This window comes from Stegodyphus dumicola, chromosome X1, assembly GCF_044657685.1.
Source record: "Stegodyphus dumicola isolate Sdum_Otavi_A_Nest chromosome X1, ASM4465768v1".
In the NCBI taxonomy this organism is placed as follows: Eukaryota; Metazoa; Arthropoda; class Arachnida; order Araneae; family Eresidae; genus Stegodyphus; species Stegodyphus dumicola.
This window is the reverse complement of record NC_140780.1, coordinates 147085934-147113405: the sequence shown is the minus strand read 5'-3', so window position 1 is coordinate 147113405 and position 27472 is coordinate 147085934. Positions and strand designations below refer to the sequence as shown.

Genomic DNA, 27472 nt, shown 5'->3' with positions numbered 1-27472 from the left:
AAACAAATTCATAATCAAAATCGCTATAGTTAGTTATCGAAAAATAACCAAGAGGTGATTTTTGCGTAAATGTCGCTAAACTATACAAATTGCTATTATCCATCATACTAGGAATGTTTCTTTTATGCGGAAGTGTCCCGTTTTTCGATTTGTATGGAACTGTCGTGTGTCGAAATATTATCAGAGCGCTGTCAAGCGAGCTTCTGAGTGTAAACAAAAAACACCCCATCTCGTGACCGAAGCTTCGGAGCAGTGCTTCACTTCTAATGCCGATTTGGCCACTCCTCCCTTTCTTACCTCCATGATTTTTTTTTTTTTTTTTTTTGAGGGGGCGCAGTGTACGTAGGAGAATGCGTTTTAAGAGAGAGATCTCTTAAGTTGGTAACGTAAGCTAGTCGTTTGGGCAAAACCAAGAAATGTCCTTTACAATACTTAAACATATCATAAGTGAGTCTACAGCGTTTTGTACCTGTCTTAGTGATTGCCTAACCGTTATAAGCTGTGGGGATACTTGATGGATTATGGAAGAACATTATGAGGCTTGAAAGCTCTCTTAAAATGGAATACCCATTTTTATAAGCTAGTAAAAAGTCATTTGTAATTTTAGTAAATAATACCACGTTTTGTTCCCCGAAATACTGCCGGCTATTAATTTGTCACGTAATCCATGTTAAAACCTAAAATATAAAAAACGGGTTGGTGTAATCGTAAGTGAAACTAGTTGCGACATCAGTGATTTGGTTCTCAATTTAGAGTTAAATATTTCCCTCCTTTTGCGAGTACATCCTCCTGTGGTATAGTGTGAATGTTACCTTCGACGATGAAGTGCTTATATGACTAAGAAGCTGGATCATTAACCGGCGAATTCCTAACCTTAAAATGCTCAGCCATTGAAAATGTGAGTAAGCAATATTAAAAAATAATAGCATCCGATAATTTATTGCCATATCTGGGCTATCTAGTAGCCAATACAATCAAACCTTCCAAAGCTGAGTAATGTTTCCAATCACAAAAATGTCAGTTTTGAGTGATTTTTCTTGTTTCTCTCGTGGTTATTACTAAGTGCAAGTTATATCTTGTCAGGAAAAAGATATACTTTTCTCTCCTCTTTGAATGATAAATTCTTCCATGGAAAGTTTTCTCTAAGTATTAACGCTGTTCGAAAATTTTATTTCACATGTGCATTAAAAAAATGGATATTGTCAAAATTCAGCAGCATTTTCTAGCAACAGCTCGATTCAATGAGCAATACAGCAAATGCAGCAAGTGAAAAAGTGTATAGCAAAGTATTAAAATAAGAAAATACATATATACGTAGGTAAATCTCTGCTCGGCGAGGTGTCTGTAATCCACATGGATGTCTAAGCAATTCCCCGCAAACAGATCTGTTAAACATGTAGTCAGCTCTTGTTAAATGCTTGAATGTTAGCAATAATTGCTTCCCCTGATGGTACCCACAACATTCCGCTATGGGTTTTATTCTAAAACATAATACACCAACATAATTCTGAGAAGCAAAGGCATGCTATTTGTAGAGAAAGAAGCGGAAAGTCATTACAATAAATCATAATTGTGATGTTTACAATTCAGATGACAAATCAATTTCTTTGTGTCATCTTTCATTTAAGAAAAGATGTAAAACAGAAGGAAGTTAGAGTAACTGTTTGCAATTAAGTGGGTTGGGCAGATATAATTGAAAGATATACTTGGATTTAAAATATTTCATAAAACGAAGAATTATAAACATTGCTAGCTTCTAGCTATTAATCTAAACTTAATTGTATGCATCCATGTTTTGAAAATAATAGCTGTGAACTACAAAACCCTAGCCATATAGTTACAAAACACATCAAATATGTATAACCTTAAATAAGTTGATGTTTTCAAGTCATGTTTTAGTATTCACGAAAAGAAAGGTTAATTCATTATGAGGATCGTTATGTAAGCATCATGTCAATCGATATACTGTGCTGCATAGCTTGGTGATTTGTACTTAATTATATTATTTAATAACAATATTAAAACTGTGAGGTTTATCTTTTTATTTTAACAAATAGTTAATTTTAAGTTACAAGCCTTTCCCTTCACTCTGTTTTCACCCGTGCTTTTCATGTCAGGATGTAAATGACATAGCGAGCGTTTATTCAGACTGATGCAGAAAAAAGTGCTATGCAAAAGTTTTGGAAGTTAGTGTTAGAGCGTGTCTGCCTATTCCAGACCACGTTGTGCTGTGCAATGCTTCTAGCCATTTGATTTGTCTCGCCGGTTTTCTACAAACTAGAGCCCTTCCTGTGCATTAAATTATTCTGTGAGCCATTAGGCTAATTTACCACGTTTGAAATTGTTCAACGTTACGTATTTCTGTTAAGCCAGAAGTTCTTGGCTTATGTAACCCTAAGTTGGGTAATTGTTAATTTTTGAGTTCGAATAAAAGGGCTATTTACACCTTTCTTCTGACTTTGTCCGTATGCAGTTTAAGACATGAGGATTATTCGTCTGCAGTATTTCTAGAGTTCACCATTATATGTTGCGAAGAAGGTGAGACTCTACAAACCATTAAAATGATTTAAGTTAAGCTTTTTAAATATCATGTATGCATTTAATGTACTTTAACTCCTCAGAAGTATTTCTAAACATCCGTAGACAAGAGCCCTGGTTACAAGCCTTAGAAAATCTTCTAGGAAAGCATCCCTCCCATTAGTCAGACAGCCCTCGTAGGCTCTGTAATCCAAATAATCCTAGCTCCACGCCTAAGCATCAGTATTTCTACACATCAAGAACAATTTGTGTAGTTCCAAGTTTTATGTCTGTATCATAGATACTACTGAAAATATTTTTAAGGTATTTATTAATTTGGAATGATATATTTGAAGCAAACATCTAAAATTTCGCAAAACGTTTGTTATGTATTTGAAAAGAGAATATGCAATTTTAGGGCAATATATAAATGAAAAGATAATTTAGCAAGGAAAATACATTTAACGAATTTTATAGTTTTATAAATCTGTTTTTATCAAAGTTTCAAACAATTAAATAACTGCTTCCTAAAAATTAAGCAAAAAACTTCCGAGATACAATTCTGAGGACATTCTGAGGAATTGTATTATTTTCGGATAACATTCTCTTATTTTCCAAACTGCTCTTTTGACCGGGCAAGGTTCTTCACTTTTCTAGGTATATAAATATGACCCTTGATGTTCCTGCCCTTGATGGATCAAAACTTCTCTTGTGCTGGTCATGGATTTAAAATTTGGAATTTTGCCAAGTGTTTCATTTCATTCTCCAATCTCTATATCTTAGACTGCCACATTGTTCTTATGTTTGTTGTATTTATTTATTTTTTTTTACTATATAACAAGCAAACAGTTCCATTGCCTAAATCTGAAATTATTTTGAATCAATTTTAATAGCAGGCTAATGTACAATTAAAAAATTTTAAAATATTTTAGCATTACCATGTTTCGTGCAGATTATACAAGCAGCGTGACTTGCATATCAAGTTATTAAACTGTATGTTTTACCAATAAAGAATTACAATACTGGCCATTAAAATTGCAACACCAGAAAGGGATGATATGACGAAAGTCAAAAATCACATGAAAGGACGAAGAGGTTGAGATATGCAAATGATTAGTATTTCAGCGCGCATTTAGACCTCGCAGGAAGGAAAAACAATATCTGAAGCACTGCATAAAAGAAAAATTGTAGATTTCTCATTCGAAAAGGGCTTTGTAAGGTTGGAGTTTGATCAGAATATCACGTTATGCCTCAAATAATAAGAAGAAACTCTTCCCAGCAAGTGTCGTAATTCGATAGAAGCAGTATCGTTGCCTATCGAGAGTGTTGATTATCATTCCATGATATCGCCTGTCGCACTGGTCGGCATCCAAGCACAGTCATGCGGATAATGGAATCAGTGGCTTGCTGAGGGTCACAGTGAACGGCATGCACGATCTCAACGCCTTCCCATGACTAACGCCAGAGAGGACAGCCATATTGTGAGGTCAGCCCTGAAAAACAGTATAACATAATCATATCACGGATAATTAACTAGTCAGGAAATGGGCATGTTTCAGCACGTCCAGTATCCTCTCATACAGAGTGTTGACGTTTGCAGCAGCGTGGACTGTCAGCTCGGCTACCATTACTTCGACTTCTTTTGACAATGCCGCATAGAGAGAGACGTCGACTCTGGTGCGTCGAACGACAAAGCTGACTACATGAGTGGCACAATGTCGTCTTTTCAAATAAGTCCTGGTTCTGCGTGAAGCATTCTGGTGGCCGTATACGTGTGTGGAGGCTCCGCGGAGACCGCACGTTTCCTGCTTGCATTCGATGTCGACATAGGGGCCCCTCACCTGGTGTGATGGTTTGGACAGCCATTGGGTTCACGACACGCACATCGCTAGTTCGGATTGATGGTAATTTGAACGCAGATCGGCGGTACATTTCTGACATCTTACGTCTTGTGCCCTGTCTTCGAGGCCTACCAAACGCCCATCTTTCAACAAGATAAATGCAAGACCACATGTTGCAAGTTGTGTTCTGACCATCCTCGATACACAGGGTATTCGACTGCTGGCCTGGCCTGCACTGTCTCCAGATCCGTCACCCATTGGAAACATCTGGTCATGGATTGCTGAGAGACTGGCTCGCCACCCCTCTCCAGCTAATGCGGTTTATGAAGTGTGAAGATAGACTTGAAGCAGCATGGAATGAGTTGCCCGTTTCTGTCATCCAAGCCCAGCCCAGTTCAACTCCATGCCTAACTGGGTAATAGCTGTTTTAGTTGTAAGAGATGGTAGCTGTTTCTACTAATTTCGCGTCTCTGTAAACCCCCAAACTGCTTACAAATTTAATCCTTTTATCTTCATGCCATACTGCTTACATACAATAAATATCTTTTTTCGTATTTGCTTTCGTTCATGGTGTTGAAATTTTAATTGCCAGCAGTGTATTTACTTTTCATCAAACACTGGTTGACATTCGGAAGTTCTTTAAGGAATCTATTTTTCTGAACAAAATTCTTAATGTGTAATAAGGGTAGTATCGTAGCATATGAAGAAATTTTCTTGTTAGTAATGCTGTATTCCAGTATCTGAAAAAAAATTTTTAAAGGGCACACAATATACATAATTGTTATTAAAAGGAAATTTCACCCCGCTGGTGATGGCATTCTTTCAGTTATTTGAATTTGACACCCTTGTAAGAGGAAAATTATTCCAGAGGTTTCTATCAGAAAAGCATGCTCTAAATTTCTCCATCACTTAGAGCGTTCAAAAGCGAAACTGATTCTGCTAAAAACTTTAAGATATGTACTACAGTCTTACAGTTATGAAATACAGGCCAAGGCTTTTCGGTCTGGACTTTTCAAATACTAGAAATTACTTTTCACAAAGAAAACTCAGTGAAACAATTTTCTGATTTAAAATATTTCAAATTATCAAGAAAACAATTGATTTATAATTGAGTGGTTTTATTGTTATGTAATACATAGAAAAAGCATTCTAAGCTAAAAATTCAAATAACTGCATTAAGCTCAAGCTTTAAGTTTGATTAATCAAGATGAAGATATAAACTAACGCAGTCAACTCGTATTATAACTATGCGATGAATTAATAAGTTTTAATTTTAGTTGAGAACTCTAAATAAAGGTTTTTATCTTTTTTTCCGGTGCTTGACTCAATAATTATATCCGGTATTAAACATGGTGATAAGAAGAAACGGGAGTGGCCACGAGCCGTCCTTACTGTGCAAATTTGGTTAAAGCCTTTTGGTTATTAAACTTTCCTGTCCCCTTCTTTTTTATCGGCCCAGTCAGACTGCTATTTGTATGTATTTCTATTCGTTTTTCATTGTATCAAACATGTTAATAAATATACAGCTTTGTAAGTAAACTAAATTCTTTCTGTCACACTATTAAAATATTTTTGTAATTTATCACAATTAAATTTTAGAAGCATTAAAAGCTTGAAATAAATATAAAATAAACTATTAATAAATGTGTTTGATTAGTAATGATAGACATGAAGATGTAATTTGCAGGGTCCCTCGCCCTATGTCTATAATAAAACGTCGGGGAACTTAGTGAACTATGTAGCGACTTCTCGCTGAGTTCAGAACAACTAAGACGTAGACTACAGAAGAGTTAAATTACCCTTTTGTTCACTCGAATAACAGTTGGCCCTTTCTCGGGCTTACAGGAAAGCCTCTACTCGGGCTTTAACTCAGAATAAGAAATAAGAACTAAACTAAAATTAACTAAACGAGACTTAGGCGAAGCTAGGCACAATTATCTAACGTAGCTGGCCCTTAAATTAAACTAGCCGGCGAATATCAATAGGCACGTATAATATGGCCGAGCGTAACAGCTTCAGGAGTGACTTTGCCAGACTTCTAACTAAATTTCATTCAACTCGATTCTAAAAACTCATTCTCGTAGGGAGTTGTAATTGGAAACACGAACTGAAAGAAATGGTTTCAAAATTAAAATAACTGTTATAAAATTAAAATAAGCCTTACAGATTACAGATCAATTATTTTATCTGTGTTACTTAAATATAGATGAATAATTTAAGTGATAATACTAAAATCCAAATTGTATACAGATATAACATTACTCAATAGTACTTTAAAAAGTCATGGTAAACTTAATATAGTATTTCGGAAATCCTTCCATTAGTAAAAAATTTAAAAAAAAAAAAAAAAAAAAAAAATTGGAAGAAGATAATAGATTGCCTTCTTGACAAAATAATAAAACTTCTAAAATTATTTTCTGTACTTGATGAAAAAATATATAATAAATTATTCCATAAAACATAATAAACAGCACTGATTTGTAACAGACATATGAATGTTAACAGAAATTCAAATTTAGATTCCATGAAAATAGTTACCCAATCTCTTATTCACCCTGCATTTCAATGTATGTTTCATACTATAGCATCCATACTATCAAAAATTCGGCGAGAATTCAAAGTGCATGAAGGAAAAAAAATATAAAATAGATTTTTATATCAATAAACAAAAAATTTTTAAACTACATTCTAGAACTCTAAGGGGCAGATAGATCGCTATGGAGGTCATATAATGCAAATAACTTTTTTTGTTATCTTGTTTGTGACATACATAGAAATGCATAATGACACTAAGGAAATATTATGAAGCAAAAAATTGTATATTTTTACAATTTGAGGAATATATTATATTATTTTTTAGATTTCAGTCACATTACTTACAATATTTATGCATACTATTCTTAAAGTAAAGTTAGTTGAGCTCTTTTTTTTAATTCAGTTTAAATAAAAATTAATTAAATAATTTCCATCTTAAGATAATAGTTCAAATAATTATATAATTCGATAATGCTGTAAGATATTATTTTGCGTATATCAGACATTAAAAAGTAAGAAATAACATTCAAATAAAAGCGCGTTTGTTATATCTGGCATTATCTTATCTTCAACGTAAACTATAGACAAATATCTTCAATGCAAAAGTGACCACGCCTAAGGAATTCCAACACAAAAAGAAAGCAGAAACAATGCCAGTACAGAAAAATATAAATTAGTAATTTATGTATAAAAATGACGTACCTAAAAAAGCTTAAATTCTTATTTTTTGATGCAATAGTTCTTTATGAACATCAGCAGAGTAATAATAAACCGTTGCATCACTTTAAATTTTTAAAAAATGTTGGAAATATTTGTTCGAGAGTATCATTGACGCACATAGCATCCCAATGTAACGAAGGGATGATCGAGGGCCAATAAAAGAATGGATTGCAGGGTGAAAACTAAGTCGATTCCCGGCTTCAAATTTGGGGCCAAGACACCCCCTTCCATTTACTTCGTAATTCTATTGTGTTAAACTCTCTTACTAGATTATTCTGATAAGTTTCTTAAAATGAGTAGGGTAAAGAAAGGGTGATATATGTAGGAAAAAAAATAATAATTAATTAAAGAGCGGAATATTTCCTCAAAAGTAGATTGTTTCCAATAATTAATGCGTCTGTTGGCAACAGCTGAATTCATTGGTCATTTAGGCATCAGTGAGAGCGTTGTCCAAGGTACATCCCAAGTGGCGACCAATTTAGCACTCACGAGAAGAGGGAAACTACAGGTGACAGGTGAAAGCAGGTCCGGACACCCGGGCGGCTTGCATAGACTAATCGGATATCGTCCGGATCCCGCAACTATCTAAAGCTACACTCCGAAATCAAGAGAGTACATGGCCATTCAAGAGAAAAGTTTCAGATTTTTCTGTATGCAGAACATTCTCCTGGTTACCTCGCGTGTTAACACGCTGCTACACATACTCGTAATACTATACATTTTATAATATGCATTGCATTGAGCATTGCATTGTACTTAAAGTGCATTTACAAAACTAATTGCTACACTTAATACATTATACTATACATTCTATGCTATATATTATGCTGAACAATTCAACATAGATTCTGAATAATGTAATTGGTTATATAAGACATAACTTGGTTATATAAGACATAGTTTTTGATACAACAGGCTTGAGTAAAGAGCAAAATTGCACATTACGAACAAATTACACACAGAATACACGTTGGTTACTTTATGCTGTACTTTTAATATACAAAATACAGATAACAGATTTGAGGACACAGTACAGCTCATACTGCTTTTGATTAAATAATTTTATGCTAAAAGTTCACTGTTGCAAAAATATTGCTGTATTCTGAAAACCCCATCAAAAATAGCTTTGTAATTAAACATTCTCCTGGTAACATTGCTAGATATAAAACACTCAGTATACTATAATTTTTATAATACATATTACATTGAATACTGCACTAAATTTAAGACACCTTACAAAACTCATTTCTACACTTATTACACTGTGGGTATTAGGTACATATTATATTGAACATTACTCTTGGTTATATAACATAGACACTGGTAATAATTCTTGATTATATACAACATAATTCTTAATATAAAGAGCTTTAACCACTGTTAAAAATAAGCATTGAAAAAAAAAACAGAAGAAATAGAACAATACCTTTCATCACGTTACTCTACATGCACTAGATACATTATATGCTGTACTTGCCATACGCACTAAGGGAAAGGACACACACACAAAAAAAAAATCAAACTTTACTCATTCGAGCACGCGCCCTATAGCCTGGAATAGCACTCAGCCTCCGTAGACCTCAAGACCGTTCAGGGCGACAGGCTATCAGTTAGCAAAAGAATATAATGGAATTCTCCTTACTAAAGTAAAACAAATAAGAAAGTTCAAAGTTTTCACGGATAGCAGCATTTATATGATAATCTGGGTCCGGAGATGAGAGTGTTTCCACTGCGTCCTCGAATCTGTTATCCAACTGTCATTTTCTGTCATCGAATGAACTTAGTTGATGAAGTGCAGCTCTAGTCCTCTTATCCGTCGCCATTGATAAACTTGATGTCAACGACGGAAATATGTTTCTTTTAAACGCACAGAAGAAAGCCTGACGATTTGTTTCAGACGAGAAACAATCTCTAGGTCCGGATACCGCAGCATATCCACTCCATTCTCTAATCTCTTGTCTGTACTTGTGTCATTTTAATGTAGTTGATCAAGTGCAGCTCTAAGAAGACACTTCTAAGAAAACTCTGAAAGTAAATAAATGCACTAAAAATTTATAGTAATAATTTATTAATAATGCTTAGCCTTCAGATTTCTCGGTATAAAAATATGAAAGCATAAATTGTGTGTACTTGTAGAAAGAACGGATAAGAGGACTAGAGCTGCAGGATAAGAGGACTAGAGTTAAATATAAGTAAAACTATGGAAGATTACAAATTCGTGGGTGTGAAAAATTATTATTAACTAACTTTGCAGCAATTGCGCAAATAACTTGTAATAGTAACTTGTTTTCACACTAAATGAATTTAAGATCATACAACATTTGATATGCTAAATAGCATCTATTAGCGCTATTTATCTCTTTCCTAATGTACCCACTTTATATATTATCTCCAACCTTTTTTAATTTTTTTAATATTTTAATTTTTAAGTTTTATTCACTCTTTTAAAATAATTCTACTTTAATTAAACTTAGGAGATAATATAATCAATTAATCAATATTGTTTAGGAAATAAATTATATATATATATATATGTGTGTGTGTGTGTGTGTGTGTGTAAAAGTCATATTTTTGAAGCATAGGAATCAGCATGCAGTCGTTGTAGCTTATGGTGAAGGCTTACAGATGAAGATAACAAAACATGAACTTTAAAAATTTCCAGTCTTTATTTCCACGCGTATAAAATCATCTCCGTATATATTTACCCAATCAAAATGAAATCCGATACATATCTATCATTAAATTATAATGAACTATGATAAATTTCTATGTACATTGGTTTCTTTAAATTATGACGCAGGCATTTTAGAGAAGTGACGCGGGAAGATGTTAGCAATGTAGAAGCTAGCAGAATAATAATGATGTAATTAGCTCGCCAGAGGTATTTATATCAAAGTTGGTGCGATTCTAGAAACAAGCTATGATTGGTTAGTATTAGTTTTAGTTGCCCTTTTCCAGTAGCGTTACATAACATAGAAAAATCTCGAATCTGGGAGAATAGATGAATTTAGAGGAAGATCACCAAATCTAGAATGCTAATTTTGAGGTCGCCAATAATTTTTAAAGCAGCTATCGTATTTTGTTGTATCTTACATATGTATATATATATACATCCCTCAAGAATTCCAAGTCCCACCCACTACCATAAATTACTTCACCCAAGTCTTACCGACTGATATTATTCAAAGCCCCTACTGCCGCTAAGAATTTTCGGACACCCTACACTTCTGAGTCAGACACGAAGAGAACACTTTGCCAACTCCCCCACTAGAAAGAATGTAAGTTACTTAATACCTTTCTGGCCTTTATAGCTTCATGTACATTCACTGATCTTATTTATATTGTTTTCTATATTATTTTTATATTTTCTTTGATTTGTTTTTGCAAAGTTTGCATTATTTATCTTTTTTATAATCTTCTATGTTTATTTCAACTTTACTTTGAATTCGATTTTATAATGACAATTTCCAATGTTTAATTTCTACAAATAATATAGTACTCAAATGCATAAAGATGAAAGTGTCGGGGACGGCTCTTTCATCTTTATGCATTTGAGTTTTACAGGATTTCTCTACAGTAATTGATTTTTACTCCAAATTGAATTGACTAAAATGCTTCATGAGAATAAGTTCTTTGAGTATCAGCATTGGTTCACAATTCCTACTATTCGCGTAAATATTTGGCCTGACTAGAATTGCCGGTTTGGCTTTAACTTATAACTCGAGTAAAGACGAAACACTTTCGTATTTACGTATTTTTATCAATTATTGTTCATTGAACGGGAGTTGGTTTGTTCCCCTTGAAAAGTCAACTAATTTCCGATCAATGACAATGATTACATGTTTTAATTTTTCCTTTTACAATTGAAATATTATTCTTCGTGATGATTTAACTCCAGTCCCTGTTAAAACATTATTAACATTTTGCTTTCAAATTACTTCAAAACATCTTTCAAAATATAACTTACCAATATGGATGCACACTTTTAAAATAATTCTACTTTAATTAAACTTAGGAGATAATATAATCAATTAATCAATACTGTTTAGGAAATAAATTATTTATATAGATAGATATAGATATAGATATAAATAGAACGCGGTAGATATAGAGGAACATTTATTAATTAAATATTTTATTAATATTCACTATTTTTTTTAATTTTCGCAATTTCGTTTCCTAGGAGGTAATCCCAAAACTCCTTAATAGATACATTCATATACATACATACATATATATATATATATATATATAATTAAAGTAAATTATAAGTTTAAATTTAAAATTTTTTGAAATTATAAAATAAAAATTATTAATTAAACTTACAATTGGAAACTATAAGTATTTATTATTGTAAAATAAAACGTCAGCAGCCTTGGGCTAAGAGTGAAAATTTACTGTTAATACTAAAATCCAAATTTAAATGAATAAGGCTAAATTAAAATACGAGTAATTATGAGTGAAACTGATATGCAGTTTTGAAATCAGTTTCCCTCTGCAAACTTGAGGAGGTGGTGAGTGAGAAACTGATACTATAGAGCATCTGGTACACAAAAGGACGTTTCATTCTCCTTAACGCATCAGATTTTTTTAATTTAAAATTTAAAATAAAATTACCAGAAAAAAAAGACAAAAAATCTAAAAGGTTTCAGGTTTTAAATTACGTCCAAAGAGGCGTTTTTTTAACGTTTTGTGTGTTACCTTTATTTATTCAATATCATGTTCTACGTACTCAAACAATAAAATTCAATTCAACAGCAATATCGCAAAGTAATTTTAAAATGAGTATATCTTTGGAATTTCCGATACATTTCCGCGCGGTGGAGATAAAACAGTTTTTCTCTTCATACAGTGTTGCCATTGCTCGCTTTGAAATCGTTTAGTTTTTTAGTCAAAAATTCGTTGAAAGTGTTACAAAATCTGAAATCGATAATAAAACAAATTTCTAATTCAAATTAGGGCTTCCACATGCCCATATTCTATGGAAGATTACGTTATTCAAATTTTGATGGCTCTAGGTACTGTTGTTTTATTACAATGCGAGAAACATACAGATATTTATGCAGATTCTTCATTATTTAATTTCTTTAAATATAAGACAGGGCGATAATACTATATGGTGGCAATAATTTGAAAAGTGATACAGCCTTTAAAGCTTTCAACGCAAAATGCCAAAACGAAATTTATAATTAATAGTCCTTCAGGACAAATTGTCCCTTTGGACTAAAAGTGTAATATACGTATGCATCTTATAAATTTAGGAGACCACCTCTACGTATTTTTAGGTACCAACAAAATTGCAAAAATGTAAAAGAATCCTGAGTAAACAAAAATGGCAAAAAATGTCGCTGCATTGCCAGTTTAAAGCGAAGAATTTATTACTATACTACAATAACTGTTTATTTCTCTATCCTTTAGCCAGATGATATTTTAAAGAAATTATGTAGCCATTTTACTTTTACTATAAGAAATCATGTAGACATTTTACTTTCCCAGATATTTAGTAGCCAGTAGCAACCCACATGGGCTATTTTACGGCAACCACTTAACCTTGATCTTGACACAGGAGAGTCCTTTTACGGTTCTTACTTTTGATCTTAACCGTTCGGATTAGCGGTGCAGGAATATTCAACGTTATAACCGCTTTATAGCATTTTGTGCAAGAGCCGGAATACCGGGTAAAATAACCTATAATCGCGACATATAAAGGAAGTTGGAGACCTTTTAAGGTCACCTAGAGTTAAGAAAGCATTAAAATTTTCTCTCGCTACTTCTATATATAAATATAATTTGTAATATTTGACACGTTGACATAATTTTGTCATCAGAATTGATTCTAAAAAGTCTATTTCTAGCTCATTAAATTTATAAATATTTTATATTATTTTTTATATAATATTTTTCTTCAATTCTTTTAAGAATTGTTCATGTGCACAGCGATATTTTTTGCCATTTTTTTGTACTCACTGACCATGATCATTTTACATTTTTACCACTTTGTTGGTTCCTAAAAAATGCGAAGAGGTGGTCTCCTTAATTTATTAGAGGTATACATATATCGTATTTTTTTATAATTTTATTTTAAGTTTAAAATTTAAAAAGCATCTGATAAGTGAAGGTGTACGTATTTAATTATGGCAAAGCACACTAGGGCTATCTGCCTAAGGGGAGGGATGCCTTCGTGGAAGACTTTCTAAGGGAAACTGGCTCGTATACACGTTACACATAGGGAAAACCACGAAAACGCCCATGCAGCCAGCCCGTTCGCGGGATTCGAACCTCGGACCGAACTACCAGTGTTCAGCGACTTTACCGCTCGGCCGCTGGTAGGCGCCTGATAAGCGAAGGAGAATGAAACGTATTTTTGTGGATCAGATGCTGTATAAAGTACAAGGTGTCACTTTCTCACTGATCACCTCCGGAAGATTTCAGGCACAAACTGATATCATGACTGCATCAATATTTACACATAATTTCTCACATTTAATTTGGTCTAGTTCATTTATATATTTTTTTTAATATTTAATATTATAGTAAACTATCACTTTTAGCCAAAGGCTGTTGACACTCTATTTCCTAGTAATAACTATTTATAGTTTCTAATTTTAAGTTTAATTAAGTGTTTTTATTTTATAATTTAAAAAAATATATTGCCAAAATATATAATCGACTTTAATTAATTAATTATTGTCTAATAATTTTAGCAGCAACTTTGTTGGATTAAGTTTTGAAAATACTATTTATATACTTATTTGCTTTATATATATATATATATATATATATATATATAGTTTCATAAGAACTAATTAGTAGGATAGTTAAATAAAATTAAATAATAAAATTAAATAATTATCTTGAGCCAATGCTGCAAGGAATAAATTAATTGTAGAGACATTAAGTTACTTTTTGGAAGCAGGCAAGATGAAAAATACGGGAAGTTATTTTTTGGAAGCGACTTTGCCGGGAATCGAACCACGGACCTCTCAATTACGCGTTGAGCGTGCAGACCACTACACCACGAAAGCTCGCTAAGAAGGCGGGAGAAATACCTTATAAAATTACTAATTTTTTACTAAATTACTTTGGATTTGTACTTTTAATTACATTGGCTATGTACTTTTTATTAATAACTGTGTTTCTTGTAGGGAATTTGCTTTCGAAATTTCTCGAAATTCTTTTACTATTCAATTTCTCATTTAAGCATTTCACTGCTTTTTGTTTTCTGTAATTCTTTACCTATGCCTATATGGATGACAAAACACGTATTGAGTAATTGAACAGTTAGGTTTGGAGGCAACTTCCCCTTGAAAAGATCTGTCTCCTGCCTTCTCAACAGTTATTCACTTAATACAAATTAATTTATTTTAAATTTTTTTAAAAATAAATTAAGTTTTTAAGATGAAATTCTTGGATTATCGTTTTTTCATACATTTAGATGCTTGAACTTAATTTACTTGCGCTTTCTGAATTTGAATGATATTTTAAATTACTTCGCAGCAATAATTAATCATTTTATATTGTTTACAATTGAATTACCCAAATTTAAAATTTTAATTAGCTGTATATGAATGAGATAATATTGCATTTTTTATAATATATATAATTTAAGAAAAGAGAACAAACTAAAAAAGACCTTTGTGGCCAAGATTATATATATATGTATGTGTGTGTGTGTATAAGATAAAAAATATGTCAAAGTTATAACTCTTACTTGAATGAACAATAGCTCCCCAATTCTTTATTTTAACTTCGGTACTTCCCCTCTCTATTCTAAAATAAAAAATGCTTATGATAACTTTCTCTAAACAGCGTCATTCCTATATTAATTCATATCATATGATTTTTTATAGCGCTGTGACCAAAGCAACTTGCATAACTTCAGCTAATAATAATTTTAGAACTTTATTAATTGTCTCATCAGATAGTATTGAAACCGAAACTAATCCATTCTGAATCAAGATTTCATCCTGAACACAATGCACTTCGTTTCTGCTAGGCCTAACTAGACAGTTGCTGCTCTTTTCTTACTGCAACAATGCATGAAATGTAAATGCCAGCAAAAGGCACGATAAATGTGTCAAATCATTTGTGGCACCAAATTTTTTAACTAAAATAAAAGAATTTTTTTAATCTGATAAGAATGCTTTGTATTAAATCAATTAGGTCTTCAATTATTACTTCATGCTTCAGTATCTCATGTCTGCAGCATTCCCAAATCATGGCACAAACACACGCATACACAGATATATATAATATATAACAAGCAAGCAAGAAAAAGAAGAGTTCAGCATAATTGTAATACATCGAAAAATGTATATAAAATTTTTTATGTGTCAGGAATAATCCTAGTTGTAGTTGCATTTTATAGACGTTACCCTTTTGAATCTTACGCATTGAGAAACAAGTACAGAAGTTAAAGAATTTTTTTTTAGTCTTTCAAGGGATCATGTTATTACATTTACGCCCCGTAACTTCATTCAGGTTGATCTTGGAATAAAAAGGACCATTGATTCCTACTGCAACGTTATACGGTGGAAGTAACTAGAGTGGCTAAATTTGAAATTAAGGGAAACTAAATAGGCTCAGTTAAATAAAGTTTTCCTAATATAAACTTGGAAAAAGCCTAAACGTAATTTTTTATTTGATATTCTGTGTAAGCAATGTGGTTGAATGTGAAACTCAATACCGACGCTCTCAATACCGGAAAGAAGAATAAACATCTCATGTATTTATTTACATTCTTAACTACAAAAATGCAGTCTTATACTTTGGCTGCAGTTTGAAGTTACTCGTCTTTCAACTGATTCTTTAATTGACTTTGATTCTGCCACAGCGATAGTCAGTTGTGAAGAAGGTGGAATTTCCAAGAGGTGCGGACGGAATTACAGTGAAGGAAGACAGCCAAAAACACGATTTCGCTTTAGAAAGATATTCTTAGGATTTGAAAAGCACACGACGAGAAAAAAGGCTTGACTGACTGTGTGAGTAGTTGACGTCATGTCAAGCCGTCAGGTCAGGCCAACGACGATACTTCACCTCTGACCTCGTCGTGACAGTTTGACAGCCTACAACGAAGGTGCTCCTTGGTAAACACAGGGCAAAACGCATCTCTGACGTTCATACAGTGCTCTTCTTACCAATTATTTGAAACAAATACGCCCCCGCAGAGAGTAAAGTATCACTTCATTAGTTTCGTCTAGTAACAGATTATATTTACGGGTTGAAACTAGAAACCCTGAAACGGTTATCCAACAAAGCGAGCACCTAAAGCGAACTAATCCAAAAATCCCAGATTAATATTTACTTTTACAAAATGCTGCATGGATTTAATTTGTTTTGAAACCAATACATTCATATTCTTAGAGTGTATTGCCCTAATTTTCTGCTTTCCTGTAAAAATATGTGTAACATTTCGTTTAGCTTCAAACATTCGTTTATAATTCAATAATTTATTGCAGCAATTATGTCTTCGTATTCCGTTTCTTAAATGATGCGTTAATCCGCTGTCTTTCTAATTACACATTAACATATTACTGAGACCGATTTACAAAAGTGGAAGCTTAGAGAAAAATCAACTACGAAGTCTCCTTCGTTCTAGTTTTTTCAACGTAGAAGCCGCTGACACAAATTAAGTTTCCTATAAAGTGCATTTCATTAAAGTATTCAGTGAAATAACCTTATAATTCGGTATTTTCTAGTCAGTTATTTAAACGAAAAAGCACATCTCACATTTTTGAGCATTTTATTTTCATGGTTTCAGTTAAGTTTGTATTAAACTTACTCAGTTTAAATCCGGATCTTGGTTTCTTTCTGAAAGAAACTGAGAAAAAGGAGAAAAGCCAAAAGGATTATTCTTGATTTTAGAACGAAACTTAATTACGGTATAGTGATATTCCCAAATTAATACAATTAATCTGTTTATCAATTCAGTTATCAAATAGGCAAATAAAATAAGGAATTTAAAAATTCAATTCCTTCCAGACGTGAAAAATCATTTCTTCTGATGTGTCATTCTGCAGTTTTAAAGTTCTACCCCTCTTAAAAATTAATTCTAAATTTGTTCAAATGATGTCATCTTGCTTTTTGAAAATCATAATTTAATAATCTGCAATTTTAAATAAAAAATGTTTGTTTTTTATACTGTATTTTCCGGCAATTTCAAAGGCCCAGTGTTTACTTTTAAAAAAAGTCATAAAACTAAAATAAAAAACTTATTTTTGCTTCCAATTTAATATTTTTAAAACCCAGAATTGAAAAATTTTGTAATGTTCTGTATATTTAAAATATTACAGGAGGATATAAAGCCCCCTTGAGAATGCTTATCCCTTTGGAAATCAAGCCCTATGCATTACACTTAACAAGACAGGTCGGCAATCTGAACAATTTGCTATGGTATTTGTGACGGGCTTTTATTTACATTACATATGAGGAAAGCAGCTGAAGTCCACGTGAAGAGGATTCGTTCTGACGTGATTTCAATCTATGATATATATATATATATATATATATATATATATATAAGTTAAATTTCTATCCACTTAACCGTTCGGTCTTAAAGTCTTCTAAGCTCTAAAATGATTGATAAATGAATTTAAATTTATGCTTTAAGTTTAATTTTGAAACCGATTTTGTTTTTATTCTCACTAATGAAAGCATTTTGGGGCGTCGGATACGTTCAAGAATTGGTAATCATCCAGGGGTCTCTAACCATGGACATATTACCCTGGACACCCAGATTACACATACAAAGGTATTTGCGAAGGTGATTGCCTCGTTTCAGGCCGTCTGATATTTCAGTTACAAAGAAGTGAGAAGAGACATCATAAATGTTCATATGTTGTTGCGGATTCGAGCTCAAGTCCATAGCTATGACAGCCAGCTTTCGCAGACCGCCATACCAATAAGCGGGGACTGCATGCTCTAAAATGTAAAGTTAACTATTAAACTTTAGACTGTACGCCACTAAAAAAAAAAAAAAATAATAAATAAGTTTTAGAATGTAGTAATTTTGAGTTTACTACCATGTGATCTTACTTATTTTGATGAATTCAGAAATGATTGCAGAATGGAACTTAGCATTTTATTAAGTGTCTCTTAATTCAGGACTAAATGAAATACATTATGTACTTTTGTTTAAGATAACCTTCGCAAGCAGGTATTTAATACAAGTTAACAATTAAGAAAAACCTTAAGTAACCTTAAGTTAAGATATCAAAGTCTTTCCTAATCCAATAGCTTTCGTTTTCCAAGAGCTGGTCAATGTTTATGTTCAGCAAATATTAAAAGAGATAATGAACACATGTTGGTAGAATGAAGTTGCCTGTTTTAAAAGCTTTCAACCACTGAGCGCGGAAACGCTTTTTTATCAGAATTAAAATAATAGGCCCATAGGCCGTGAGATGAAATTGAAAGCCTCACTTTTAATACTAAAGGCATTGGATCATTAAGAAATCGAAGCTTTTTAATCTAAATCTGAGGCCAGTCACTTAAAGAATGTTTTAGGTATAGAAACTAATTCTATTAATTAAAGTGTTGATTAATTTTCATGATTTACCTTTCAGTTTTTTTTTTATTTTATTTTATTTTATTTTATTTTTTTATTTTTTTTTAATTTTTTTTATTCTTATCTATTAAGAGATAGCTTTCGTTGTATGTGTTAATTCTTATATGACAAGATTTGCCAAAACAACCTTAACCAGATTTGAAGTAGAAGGTTTATGTTTGTTGTTGCTGTTTCCGTGGCTATGGATTAGCAGTGAGAAGATCATATGAATTAAAACACCGTTCCAGGATCAGACCTCCCGAAAGGTCCGGATTACTGCGGCCGCTAACTAAAGTATGAATCAGAAGTCTATATCTTGCTCCTTACCACATTTGTATCAGTGAGTGTGAAGAAGATATAAGCAACTGACAGTAAAAATGTTAGGATTTCGTTATTGGATTCTTTTGCATCAAGCTCTCTTTTTTCTTTCTCATAATTATGTGTCACATAGAAGCTTTGAATTTCAAACCTGAGCTAATAAAAAGACTTTTTATAATGCCATGCATAAAAATTTTATTCTGTGATCAAGCATACATGAATAAAGTCACTAAACAGTGAAAAATTCCAATAAACTTTTCTGTGGTCTAACAAGCTGCATGTTTTGAAAGTTCTAACTCTCATCTAATTCTTTTAAACATGAAAAGTGTCAGAACTTAAATAATCTCTTATAAGTGTTCTTTATTGGAACCATTAATAAGTAAACGGTTAAAAACAGTCCCTATTCTATTTACTTATACTACTTATAGATCGAGGAATAAAGTTTAGATGTGAAAGCCGCAAGCTCAGTACAAAACTTGGAAGCTTATTCCCTATTCGAGTGTTAAGAATGAAATGCTTCTAGGAAGCGAAAATAAGCTAAATAAGTGCCTGATCTTTCTCTATAGCATCAGAAGAAACGAAAAATAAAAAAAATTCCACGTATCATTTTTTTTTTTCCCCCCTCATCTGAAGTACCCAGTTTCCCTCTAGACATTACAAATGTATTTTGCTTTTAACGTAACTAATTCCGGTACTGGTTTTATATTTAGCGCAACTAATTTAAGTAATATAGTAATCTAATTTTCCTAAAGTCTAAATCCATCAGCGACCGAACGGGAAAACCGCTGAATATTACTAATTCGACTCGGCTTCAAATACCGGCGAACAGGCTGATTACGTGGGAGTTTTCTAGGAGCCAATTTCTTTTAAAATACTTTCTACGAAAGTATGCCTTAGGGAGATAGTCCTTGAATACCTTCCCATAACATAAATAATTCTAAGCAAATTTCTTGGGGAAAAAAAAATGTGCCGATGAATTCTGGAAACACGTCACGAATTCGATTAGGTTCGAGACATTATATTCGTAGTTATACGTGAGAAGTCAGAGTTGGAGGTAGTTCTATCCATCCAAAACACTCTATGCTGTGAGCCCACCAGCGGCCGAGCGGTAAAATCGCTGAACACTGGTAGTTCGGTCCGAGGTTCGAATCTCGCGAACGGGCTGGCTGCATGGGCGTTTTCGTGGTTTTCCCCATGTGTAACGTGTATACGAGCCAGTTTACCTTAGAAAGTCCTCCACGAAGGCATCCCTCCCCTTAGGTAGATAGCCCTCGTGTGCTTTGCCGTATTCTCAGTACATCACTCTATGCTGTGGTCCAGCTCAGCCAATGGTGTTTCTTACATGCATCACGTGGTACAGTCATCAGCAAAAGCCCTTCTGAGAAGGTGACGGAAAAAGGAGAGTCGAGACAATAGCTACAGTTTTTATATTTTATCTAAGTTTCCTTCACGCATATAACTTTTTTATGGCGGGCACTAGCCATTTTTAGGCTTTCGTTACAACTAAGAAGTGGTGGTCATTTTATTACGGAGGCGCCTAATAGGCGGCTACCGTTACCTCCTATGAACGCACAGACATTATTAACACCAAGTCGTACATTACCTGGCAGCTTCTTTGAGCGCCTTAACATGTTATACAGCCTCCCTCAGACGACTGTGCCGGCGGGGCGCCAACTCATCGAACAGCCCGCAGGGACTTCTCATGTTCATCGCCACAATCCATCACACTGAGGGCTGCGCGGGGAACCGTCCTCCCCCCAGGCACAGCGCTTAATATCTACATGAGAGCGTCCCCACAGCGAAGGCAACGGACACGACAGTACCAGTACGGTCCCTGCCAAGCCCGCACCTACCATAGGATGGACCTATGGTTCTAGTCCTGTGAAGTCTGATTATATACCCAACAAAGACAATTTACATCCATGCCTCCTCCAGGATTCGAGCCCAGGCACGTCGGTATCGCAGTCGGCTGGACTAACCACTACACCGTCTGGGCGGCTCATGCGTATAACTTAAAATGTTAGCAAGTTTCCTTCAGGAAGTTCAAGACGGCAACCCATCCATGATACGTAGTTCTCGCTTGCATTGCTATAAGTAGGTGCTTTCGTGGCTTTCTCTACGTGTAACTTGTATATGAGGCAGTTTCCCTTAAAACAACATCCAAGATGGCATTCTTCCCTTAGGCAAACAGCCTTTGATGCTTTGTTATATATAATGACAAATATCTCTCGTACTGCTCAGCGGTATTATTTTTTCAGCCAGGAAAGCCATCCTCCTTTAATGCGTGCAACAAATTTAAAATGCTTACTTATTCGTCTATATGATTTGATGGTATTTCCAATTAAAGGGCGTTTGAAATAGTTTTTATAATTATAAAAATAGAATCTAAAAACGTAACTGTGTGAAGATTATGTAAAGGCAAGCATTTTAAAACTGCGAAGATCAGTCATGATTACTAATGATATTAGATTAGTAATGACATGTTCTCTTTTTAAACCTTAATTACATTGTTATACGCTAAACAGGTATACTGTGTACACTGGGTTTTATGTTATAAAGTAGTATAAGATTGTTACATGTTTTTCCTGAAAGTGAACATCAGAATTCATAATGAATAATTTACAGCGTTTCCTGCAATTAGCCCTGTAAAATATAATAATAATAAAAAAAACTGGTCTGACTCTTCAAATTAAATATTTCTAGATTATTTTTATTATTAATCTTAAATTATACTTCATTAGCATGCCTGTATTATCTGAGATGATTTTTCGAAATATTTATGAAAGAAGTTAAGAAAACGAGCTCTTTGAAGCTTTTAGAGGAATTTCTGAGCTATTGGTGCATTATTTTGTGCAATGAAAAAAATTCGTATCAAACATTTCGTAAGTAGCTGAAATTAAGAGAATTTGTTTGAAATTGTTAGTTGAATTAATAATTTTAGAATGCATGTCTGCGATATTGTTATGAAACACGTTAAAAGTAATCTAAATTTTATCTAAATATATACGTGCATTTTTTTGAGTTTGGAGAATGATCTTCTAGCAGTGGTGAAAGGGGTGCATGGGTCAAAACAGCTCGAGAGCTACTGATCTAGTAGTCAGAGGATATGTCTCGTTTATGTGACGGCTAAATGATCGATGAGTTCGGCCATTCTCGACGAATGTATTATATTGCATGTGCCCGAACATTTTAGGAAAAAAATAATAAAAAGAAATTGCTGTGTCATTCTAAAAAGGTTTCATGAACTAAGTTCTTTTAGTTACTTATGTTCAAGTGCTTTATGATAGCTCATTTTGGAATATCGAATTTCTAATAATGATTGTTTCTGCAATACTGAATTTTGAATTCTGAGAAATATAAGTAACTAAATTCATATTTTGAACAGTAAATAGCAGCGAAACTGTTAAAATCGCTGTTCATTATTCGGAACAAATCTTCTGATTCTCTATAAAAAACATAAACTCTTTGAGTTTAGAAACTATATCAGCAGGTTTGCTTATGTTATACAAATTCCTATCGCTCATATCAGCAAGTTTACTCATGTTACACAAATTCCTATCGTCAGTTACTGGTTTATTTAGCATTTAGTCCCTTGGCGTATACTTTTGTAATGTGGAGAAACTAAATTTCTATGTCCAAAATTATCAACGGTGAACGTGCAAGGTTTGTTTTAATTAACACGTTATTTCTTATGTTGAGCATTTCCTGCATATCTACTGTTTTGTCAACTCTCATAAAATTCTAAACAATCAGAGAGCATCTGAAGTTTAAAGAGAGAGTTGGCAAACTTAGCCTGCCGTACCAACACCGTGTGTAAGTCTAGAAGAGAATTTTAAGGTAAAGACAGGATGATAATTCGTTCAACCAGTCTCAGAAGGTTAGACTTGTATTAAGATTAAATCAAATAAAGTTTAAAGAATTCTAGAAAAATACAGAAAATAGCAAAAGTAAATAATAAATAGAAATCAACTGAAAATTGCTAAAATTAAATTACTGCTCATATAGCATACATAATAAGACAATTTATAGCAAGGTGCTTGAATTACATCTACGAATATATCATTAAACTTCTGATTTCAGATTCTGAGTGCTTTTTTATCTTTTTACTTTTTCAGGCGTTTAATGTCATTAAAGAAGGTCATTTACAAATTTAAAAAAAAATATTTTAATTTCTGTTATCGAGTTTCATACGTATCCCCTTTTGCTCGAACAAGTAGTTATCAACAGTCATGAAACCGTGGCAGTGTGGGAATATTAGGTTTAAAACATACTCTCGTGTATCAGATATCTTTCCACCTTTCTTAATTCAAAGAACGTTGCTCTTTTTTCCCTCCAATATATAAGAGGATCATCGAGAGCAGGAATAAATTCAGGTTTGAGAAGAAGGCCAGCTCTGTGTACCAGAGATGAAGAATCCTTAAGAGATAGCATTCATAGACGAGTCATCCTCCTATATCTCCCTCCCGTGAGCTTTGACTCTCTTCACATTTGATCTATTTCCGGTAAAATCCGATTCTCAAATCCCAAAATTATCTCGCAAAAACATGGCGTAACGAACATGGTAGTGAGGAAGGCTGTTCGGGGCAGGGGTTGTGAAGAATTTCGGATCTAACGTTTTGGCGTCTTTGATGAGAGCCGCATTTCCCCCTCCCCCTCTTTCTTTATTTTCTTATCTCAACAATCTTGTTTCCTTTTCGGAATAGTCTTTGGATCGGCGAGGCTAAAATGAAGGGAAAAAATATTAGATAAAGAAACATATTCAAAGGATTTAACAAACTGGCAAAAGGTGTTCAAATAGCTAGAGTTGTAAGCAGCCTTATTATGCGTGTTTGTTATTCTGAAACAGATTCCTTTCAGTGAAAGTATTAATGCACACAAATGCCTGAGTTTTCTTTCAGTTTTAAGGAAATATTAACTTTAATTTTGATTATGATTACAAAAATCAACTTTGAAAAAAGTCAGTTCTGCCTTATAATTTCGTACTGCTTCTTACTACGTTATACAATGTGATTGATGCTGTACAAAATAGTATAAATCAGTAAAAATTATAAGACAGAACTAGCATGAAATCTGAAACATTCCTCCTTAACATAAATCTCAATAAAAGCCTAAAACATTTATGTTGATATTTCATGATTTTGTTTTCAGTTGTGTAAGATAATTAAAGATTGCACTTTCATTGAAAGAAAAAATTTACGATGTAGCCTTATCAACCCAAAAGTAAAACATGATTTATATCCCCAAAATAAATAAACGAAATAAATACAGAATAAATTAAAGGGAAAAATAAGTTATTAAAAATGAATCTTCTTCAATATTGCCTATTCATCTTATCAAGTTCTTTAACAAAGGCCTTCAGTAAATGTAGCTTCTGAATATGATTGATTATCAAATTTTAGCTTTAATTTTGGGTTAGAAAACTAAAATTAATTTATAAAACGAAAACACGATTTTCAGTTAAAGAGATTCAATTGGAATAGCTAGACTAAAAATTTATAAAATGAAAAAACTTCTAAGCCTGCATATCAGGTTGCTGAAATGTATCTTTGGAAAGCCACGTCCTTCACCCATGACCCGTTGAAATCATTAGAATTATTATAGACTCTTGTTTCAGTATAAATTTTTATACACATATTTATTATTAATTACTTACCATTAAAAGTTCAACAACATTTTATATATCACTATATTGTTATAATTTGATTAAATGAGTACAAAAAAATATTCCTTAAAAGTGCTTGTTAAATGGAATTAATTTTTAGAAAAAGAATATTGTAATCAAAGTTGTGATGAACAACAAACTTCAAACTCATAGCGTTATTATGTAGTTCCGAAGAATCATATAGAAGCTTAAATATAAATGCTGAAAGAGACGTATGCGTTTGTAATGCAAATCACTTTGACTACTTTGTCACGTCTTGCAAATGTCTAAAATACTTTACTATTTGATATTAAATTATGTCTTTCCCACAACGATTCAGGGAATAATGAGAAGTTGTTATACATGAAAGTTCAAAGCCTGAGTAATGTAATAAAAAAATTTAAAAGTTAAAAATTAAATTTGCTTAACATATTTAATTAAAGTTACTTAACTAAAGAATATGTTAACATTGTTTCACATATTTGTACTAATGCTGTCTGTTTAAAAAGAGTAGCATTAGATTTTCTCTCTTATGCGAAATAAATTTGTCTAAAACGTGTACACAGATTTCAAAACAAATGGTAAAAATCAAATCTGTATTTATTTAGAACAACTACAAAACCTTTTAAATTATTTTTTGCATTCTTCTTGCATATTTTTAAATAAGAGGGATGCTTTCGAGCGGAATTTCAAATAGTCACCATCTAGTATTCACTTTAGATGCGGAAAAGTCGTGGAGACATCATGTAACCAGGCCGTTTAGATTATTGATTATGGCAAAGCGGGCGAGAGCTACCTGCCTTATACCCACCATCGGCCGAGCGGTTAAGTCGCTGAACACTGGTAGTTAGGTTCGAATCCCGCAAACGGGCGTTTTCGAGGTTTTCCCCATGTGTAATGTGTATACGGGCCTGTTTCTTTAGAGAAAGTCCTCCACGAAGGCATCTCTTCTCTTAGGCAGGTAACCCTAGTGTGTTTTGCCGTAATCTCAATAAACCAACCTACCTGCCTTATGAGTGACGCCTTCGTAGAGGCTTACGTTCACATTCCAAATAGAGAAAACAATGAAAGCAGCCACCCCGTGCGTCACGAACCGAACTCGGGTAAAACTACTAGTTGAAAAGTCATCCTTTTGTCTACTGGCTGTGCCTCTCCCAGTAAGAATACCATATTTTATATGTTTAAGCCCTTGAGCGAATACCTCGCTCTCGACAACTTCTAAGTTAAGTATTTAGAGTATTCTAAACTTAGCGAAATGCAGGGCGTCTAGGGAATATAACACAAATAAGGAATAATTTATTTATAAATACTGATTTGTGCTCTTTGTCAACCCCTTTAAAAAGCATAAAAGCATCAGTTTTTTTAATTAAACTCATACTTCAGAGTTATCCATATGAGCAAATTCTGTAGTGTCATTTATATAAAATTAAGGCCTAAAACCACATTCAAAAGTGCCATTCAAAAGTGTAAGGTCCATCCTGCTCTGTTGATAGATAGTTACAGCTTATAAATATTCCTGCCACACCGTATTTCTCACGCACGCACTGTCAAATCTTGGAAAGGTGTGAAAAACTACAGTTTGAGACTTTTTTCCGGCTATATGTCATTTTAAAAGCTAAATGTACAAATAAATAAGACAACAACACTCAGTGTGAGAGGCATTTATGCCTCTTCAGGAGCTAGTATATCTTTCAACTTTATCGTGAGTCTACTCGTTCTTTTTTCCCCCATTTCCCTTCAGAACTGTAAATAAGACAAGGATACTGAAACTCTCTGACAGACTCTTGCAGAGTCTTATCATCCGTACGGTAGTTTACGTCTTTATTTTGGGGGCTGTTCTCACCAGTGCTCAAAAATAAGTACGTCAACATAAGCTTAAAGAAGAGGAAATAGACTCGTAATTCGAATTTTAAATAATTTGGTTTGTGGCAGCATATCCAAAGATCGTAATTTTCTCACCAGAAGAAAACTTGTGCTGAGAATACATAGCAAGGAAATAGCAATATTTTCGAATTTCTAGTTAGAAATAAGAGATTATATGTATACATACGTATGCTTGTGCGTGTAAATGTTTGTATTAACGAATTTCTCCCTTTATTTATTTACTAAGAAATTTCAAATTTTTTAACCCTTTTATGAGATAAAACTCTGTTAACTGTATTATACGATTAAAAATTTATTTATTATTTTTCTTTAATAAATTTTGATTTAAATGTAATTTATATTAAAGCTTATAGTTTCGTAGCATAACTTATAGAAATTGATGAAAGAATTTTACAAAAAAAGCTAAATTTATTTAAATTATTTAATACTGGAAAACACGTGAAGCTTTGTAAAAAAATAAAAGTAACCAAGAAA

General features: G+C 33.0%; 1 protein-coding gene and 1 long non-coding RNA gene across 3 annotated transcripts in view; one reads left to right on the top strand and one right to left on the bottom strand.

The window, feature by feature from the left end:
- The window catches only part of LOC118186657 (uncharacterized), a 149703-nt gene that overhangs the window by 65303 nt on the left and 56928 nt on the right, over positions 1-27472 (top strand). The gene's annotated exons all lie outside the window — the stretch shown is intronic.
- Positions 7407-27472, bottom strand: part of LOC118186658 (uncharacterized) — a 31170-nt gene continuing 11104 nt past the window's right edge. Inside the window, exon 3 of the long non-coding RNA XR_004757810.2 lies at positions 7407-9638. This is a non-coding gene — a long non-coding RNA (uncharacterized LOC118186658). The remainder of the gene's footprint in view (positions 9639-27472) is intronic.